The sequence below is a fragment of the Dipodomys spectabilis genome, unplaced genomic scaffold (assembly GCF_019054845.1).
Source record: "Dipodomys spectabilis isolate Male_0828 unplaced genomic scaffold, ASM1905484v1 ptg000173l, whole genome shotgun sequence".
NCBI lineage: Eukaryota > Metazoa > Chordata > Mammalia > Rodentia > Heteromyidae > Dipodomys > Dipodomys spectabilis.
The window spans coordinates 2,290,577-2,297,744 of record NW_024870850.1 but is presented as its reverse complement, the minus strand read 5'-3'; the positions used below and the strand labels follow the sequence as shown (position 1 = coordinate 2,297,744).

General features: G+C 39.9%; 1 pseudogene; it reads left to right on the top strand.

The window, feature by feature from the left end:
• Nucleotides 1-1,034: 1,034 nt before the first annotated feature.
• On the top strand, nucleotides 1,035-4,381 carry LOC122119887 (annotated as a pseudogene).
• Nucleotides 4,382-7,168: the final 2,787 nt, after the last annotated feature.

Here is a 7,168-nt window from a genome sequence, read left to right as displayed (position 1 = left end):
ATAGGGGAAAAAGGGTTTGCACAGGCACAGGCACAGGTTCTCAGAAAAGTATAAATACAGACACCCAAACTAGTGACTGTATCAATGGTTCATGGCATTATATTGACCCAATGTACTCAGCAAGTCCAGTGATATTGCCAGTTATGAAGGCCAAAGTTCAGAATATCATTCTGCAACTCAGCTTCAGCAGTGGCCATGAGATAGCCATGGGCCACTGCCAAATTCAAGATGATCATTCATTCTCCAGGCAATCACAGAAGAACACTTTTGTGGAGTCTCCTGCATGGGATTCTTATTGAAACTGGCCTGGGTCAACCAGCAATGTTCAATGGCTGTTTTAGACATTGAGTATGTCCTTTGAGTATGATGCCCTAATGGATTTGCTTGGCATTTTCCTAGCATGAGCCCTTGACAACATCTCACCTTTTGCCCGAAATGGCATCTATTGATGTTTTCCAGTTGCATCATCCTTAATAGAATTCAAACAAATCATTTTCTAATCCAGGCTTGCAATCAAATCTAACAAGAAAACTTCATCCCAGGATTCTCTGTAGTCTCTCTATGGTCTTGGATGAAAGCATAACACCTGGGGTGGAGAGACCTGGAAAATATGTTTTCCAACTAGTGTTTATTTCCCAGATGCTGGGCCTCAGATGCAGAACCACAGGACTGGGAGTTTTCCACATTCCTACTGGGAAATGCTGAAGGTTACAATGACAGAAGCTGAGTAGACATCCTTTTCAACAAAAAGGCACATATACACATAGACTCAAATACAAGCTATATATCTCTACCTGATCCCACGGGCTTCTCTTCCAACCAGAATTCTGGCTTGGCAGATGCTTCAGTGATGTTCCCTTTGATTTCCACACTCCTTCTTCTCCAGCTTCCACTCCTTGTCAGCTCCTTAGCAGGCACTGCCTGCTTTTCTAGAATGAAGCACAGGGCACACATGGATGGAGATGTGATGATTGCTGGGTTCTTCCCTCTCTACACTTTGGGAACAGATCGCAGTAACAGCGAAGCTTTCCATGATGAAGCAAACACACCGTAAGTAGTTGCTCCATAATTTTAGTTCCACTTACTACTTTGTTTTAAGGCTGGGAAGTGTTCGAGGAAACCCTGGAGCCTCACAACCATGCTTTCTATATCGTCTTCACCAAATTCTCATCAGGACATGAGATACACAGGAAATATCTTGTTTAATTTGTGTGTACTATGGAGTGATTTTCTGCTTCCAAGGTGGAGGTGAGGTCTCTGATTTCTCTCTTTGTAACTTCTTTCCAAGGTCCTGAACTCTCCACTTTACTCCAGCATCCCTGTTTGATTCCTATTGCAACAGAATGTCATTGCCCATAGCAATGGTTCCCACCTTTTTTCCAGTGCTGGTGTAACAAGGATAGACTGTGAAGTGGCTGGTCACATTTGGAGGCAGAGATGACAGGATCAGAAATTCTTTCACTGCTTTGGAAAAATTTGTAAATGCCCTAATCCTTCATGCCAATCCTAGATATTTGTCTTTCTTAAGTTCCTCCACTTTTCTACATTCACCTGATTTTCCTTCCCTTGATACCCTTGATTATCTTTGTTAGTGCACTTATACAGATGTAAAATGTTAAGGATGCAGATGATGGATGTTTCTCAGCTACTTACAGATATGTAAGGGCTGCTGGTGGAAATCAGAGAAGTCTGGCCTTTTTATCCTATGATCTTGTTCATCAAATTAATGTGTATTACAAGTTAAAGATTATTATGTGTCATTTATGAAGTCTTTGATATAGATAATTGCAGCATGGCAATGAGATATCACTGGTAGAAAGTGATGAATTCAATGACACACTAGTAGGTGTTATGGCAATATTTTTCAATATTTACTACAATATTGGACTTGTGGTAACCATTTGTTTTCTTACTGTTTTTTTATATTGCATGCCATGTACTTTGTCATCACCCTCACTATTTGTAAGCATTTATTATGTCTTATCCAATATGCTGTTTCTCCTCCCATATCTGTAATTCTGTCTTTTACTTTTTATGTATTTTTTTCTGGTTTCTGTACAATTTTTTATTTCTAAAGATTTTTGAATGAAAAAAAAAGATGTTTTATTTATTTTTATTTTATTGTAAAGATGCTGTACAGAGTGTTACAGTTACACGAATAAGGGAATGAGTATATTTTTTGTAGAACATTGTTACTCACTTCTTTTTCTCCTAACTATCCCTTCCCTTCCTCATTTATCTCCCCCACACACAAGTTGTAAAGTTCTTTTCTGATATAGTGTCTTGTTAGTATCATTGTTGCAATGGGTCATCCTTTGTACTTGTTTCAGCATTTTGTTATTCCCCTTCCCATCCCAAAATCAGATAAACATCTATACAAGGTTCAGGGTACCAAAATCAAATCAGTGATTGCCAGAGATAAACCAATGGAGAAAGAGAATTGAAATAAAATAAGAAGAAAGAACTAGATACAGTACATTGGTGACAGCAAAGTTAACAACCAAAAAAAATCTATTGTTTCTTTGTCTTGGAGATAAGTCTCATAGAATTTTCTGCCCTGGCTGGCTTTGAACTACAATCCTCAAATCTCAGTCTCCTGAGTAACTAGGATTACAGGTGTGAGTCTCCCTGCTTAGTTGGCTAAACTTTTAATTTTGATGAAATCACATTTGTAAACTATGCTGAGGATCGGATCCTTGGTTTTGTGTGTGAAACAAATGATTCAACTACTGTGCCCAATCCAGAGCATAGCTTTTACTATTATTTTGTGAAGTATTTGTATCCTATCAGGAAGTTTTCCTATGCCTATATCTTGAAGTGTTTCCACTATGACTTTATCTGCAATTTTCCAATCCTCATTTCGTATTCAGAATTAGGATGAATTTTGACTTTTATCCTTTTGTAGAATATGAAAGGTAAGATTTAGTCTAAGCATTTGTCATATGGATACTCAGTTTTCACAGTGCCACCATTTACTGTGGTGTCAACTTCCAGCAATGTAGGATTGGACAATGACTCTAAGAATCAGATGAATGTAGTTGATTGGCAGTATTTCTAAGTCTCCTGTTACACATAGATATGGTTTTATGATAAAAAAAAATTGTTACTATGGCTCTCTAGTATAATTGGAAGCAAGTGTCACACTAGTTCGGCATTGCTCTTTTGACTTCTGAATAGCTATGGCAAATTGGAGATTTTCTTATATGATAAGATTAATGATATTGTCTTCCTTGTTTCTGTGCTGAATGTGGTAGGAATTTTGATGACTATTGTTTAGGTCACTTCAAGAATACATTCGAGTTCCCTTTCAATAAAACCAAAGTCTAAAAGGGCTGGGTGGATTGTTGGGGTGGTGGAGGTGTTGCATACCAATTGCAAGGCTCTGACATTAAAAAGGAGAGCTAAGGGCTGGGAAGGTGGATCAGAGGTACAGCGCTTGCCTTGCATGCCTGAGGCCCTGGGTTCGATCCCTTAGCACCACATAAGCAAAAAGAAAAAAGCTGGAAGCGATGCTGTGGCTCAAGTGGTAGAGCGCTAGCCTTGAGCTGAAGAGCTGAGGGACAGCGCCCAGGCCCACAGTTCAAGCCCCACCACCGTCTCCCTCCCCCCCCCCCAAAAAAAAGGAGAGCTAAGGAAAAGTTTAAGATATATATGCAGACTCCTGCATCATCGTCGAGTCAATCCAAGAGACTGAAGTCATTGATCCTCAGGATCTCCTGGAAGGCAGATACTTCTCTGGAGACCTCCCTGATGATGAGGATATTGGAGGGCTGGGCAAGACAGCAATGACTTTGAGATGTCAGGCTGTGGAGATATGGATGACTAAAAGGACCATAGGACCTTCCCTGAAGTGATCCAACCCTTTGTGCCCCTAAATGACTACATCCCAGAGAGGGAAGGGCCTGGGAGGTGGGCTCCCACTGAAACTGGGGAACTAGAGCAGAATGAAGTCATCCCCAAGAGGATCATACCCTTTTATGGGGATGAGGATGTGTCCAACAGAGTGTCCATGTCCAGCACCTCCCAGGGCAGCAACATCTTTGAGAGAACAGAAGTCTTGGCAGCTCTGATCATGGGTGGCATTGTGGACATCCTCTTCGCTGTGTTCCTCATCCTGCTGCTGGTATACCACATGAAGAAGGATGAGGGCAGCTATGACCTGGGGAAGAAACCCATCTACAAGAAAGCCCCGACAAATGAGTTCTATGGATGAAGCTCCCCACAGATACAGCTTGGACTTTGGCAGGGGGAGGGAATCCAGAGGATTGTGTGTGATGGGCATTAGAGTTTAGGGGTGGGCACCTTAATACTGACCCATTGGTGTCTCCAGTTCTGGCTGCCTCTCCAGCATCAGAAGAGACATCATCTTCCACTGTGCTGCCTCGCTCTTCTGGATTTTTTGAGCTTTAGATATTCTGGCAGGAAAAAAAAATGGGGTTAAACTTGACCTTTCTGAAGGCAAGCGTGGGGCTGGGGATTGGGTCATTCAAAAGATTTTCAGATTCAAATCTAGGACTAGTTTAGAGCTTGTAATAAATGTGTCTTAGCAGGGCCTTCCTTTGCACCTCCCCTCTCCCCACCCCCATAAAAGCTAGAGGTGAGTTATGCGAGCCCTGGTTAGAAGTCTGCCTGGGTTGCCTTTCTTCCCCCTTTCCCAGCCTGTCCCTCTGCCAGGAATCAGGGAAAGGCACTAGAAAGCCCTGCACCTTGACGCCTCAAGGCCTGTCCTCCAAAGGTGTTTGTTCACACTACAAGAGTGTCTGCAGTAAACTTTGGGCCATTCTAGGCTCTTTCAAGTGAATTTTAGAAATCAGTCTTTTTTTTTCTTTTTTATATGTGGGAGAAGGAGGAAGGATGGAGGGAGAGAAGTGTGGAAAGTTCACTTTGAAGTGGATTTATAGAGTTATTTGTATATCTATTTTGTCAAAATGATGGTTCATTCCTTTTTGTGCAGGAATATCTGTGCCTGGGCCAGGGTGCAGAGATGGAGAAATGTTTTTATCACCTATTTGTTCCATCGCCTATGCTGTTTGTATTTAATGGTGTATATATATATATATATATATATATATATGTATATATATACATATATATAGTAAAAATACCATGCAGAGGGGTTATAAATACATTGCTTATCAAGCATTGTTGCCTCCTCCTCCTTTGCTTCCCCTTCCCATCCCTTCCCATCTCTACCCCCACCCCACTCCCCCCCTCCTTCTCATCCCCTCCCCCCCACCAAAGCTGTAAAGTTCATTTTTCTTTTTGCTTTATTTATTTATTTATTTTATTGTGAGAATATCGTACAGAAGAGTTACAATTACATGGCCAAGATAACGAGTACATTTCTTTTTTTTTCAAGATACTAATATATTTTATTTATTTTTTAAAAATTTTTATTTTTTTATTGTGAAAATACTGTACAGAGGTGTTACAATTACATAGGCAAGATAATGAGTACATTTCTTATCAAGCATTGTAGCCTCCTCCTTTGTTTCCCCTTCCCATCCCTTCCCATCCTCCCCCTCGCCCCCCATAACATCTTGTACATCTCATTGTTGCAATGGGTCCACCTGTATGCCTATTTAAACAATTTGTTTTTCCCTTCCCTTCCACAAATTATACCAACATCAAATAGAGTGAGAACAGGGGTTATATTGTGGGGGAGGGACATACAAAGCAAAAAAGAAATATCATATAAATATATGAGAAACAATAGTAAGAAAGAAAAAACATTTGAGTCCTTATCTTGATGGTTTTGCTTTTGTTCTTGTATGTTTCTTGAAAATGAGAGAAGAGCATTTTCTTTTTTTTAATAGTTCATACTCCCTACTTATGACCTTGGCCCCTTTTCTGAAGCTGCTTCTTCTAAGTTAGCATTTTGCTGAAACATAGTTTTGTTTTTTTTTTTAACAAATCCAGAATCTAAAATATAATATGGGAGTTAGTGTCTGTGTGCTTTCTTGTATTATTCACCTTTCTTGGTTCCAGAAAAATAGATGAAATATATTTTTTCAAGTTATAGTAGGATATTTCCAATTTCATTTTGGCTGGGTGTCTGCGTGAGTGAATTTTTGTGTGATTAGTTTTTTTTTTCTATCCTTTTCTTGCCCCATTCCTGGTGCCTTCTCCTGTCTGGGTTGTAGTGGTTGTGAGGGTTGAATATTCCAACACTTTTTCTGCCTTCTTCCTGGGTCTCAGCAGAAGGGATTCTTGGATTTGCTTTCTCTGAGTTCTAGGAATATGTTGTCCAATTAGGATAATCACACACATGTGGCTGTTTCTCAGTTTGGTTTAAATCATGTAAAGAGACCAAAATCATTCCACATTTGCACTGACCACATTGGAGAGCATGGTGGCCCTCCCGACCCTACAGAGGAGAGGATTTCCATTGATCAGGCACTTAATGTTGGAGAACTGAACTGATGTAGTGAAACAGCTTAGCTTTGCTGGGAAAACCCTTGTCTCCCTGGGCAAGGCAAAGCAAAGGGGCAGGGAAGAAGGCAATGAAAGGCCTGTTATTTTGGCCTCTTCCTTTTACAGAGGAGAGGCCTGGTGCATTGGCTCATATCTTCTGACTTCACTGGCTGGAGTGGGTGGGAATCACACTCCTTTACTGCATCCACTGGCTCCTGTCATTACCCCAGCCCAGGGTCTCCACTGGCTGGGTCCTTTTCTGGTCCCAGTCCCCTTTTCCTCAGACTGTATTGTAATGAGCACCTTTATTGTAGCCTCTCACACTGTTGTCTGTTACTCATTTTTTTCGATAAAAAGATAATAAAACCTGATACTTTCTAGACTGCCAAAAAAAGATATATATGCACACATACATAATATGTATATCTGTTATATGTACATTATATATTATATATACATATATAGTATATAAAATACATAGAATATAGCCATTACTCTGTATTATATACTAGACAATATATAATGTGAATATATGCATATAAATATATATAATATAAATATATATTATGTACATATAAATGTGTAAATATAGTCCTTTTTCTCAGATATTTTCAATGATGATATGGAGAACACAAGAGTGCAGATGCTTCTCTGCCATACTGATTTTATTTCATAGGCTATATAGCCACAACTAACATTACTGAATCATGTAGGAGTTCTGATTTGTATTCTAGGAAGCACACCATTTTCCACA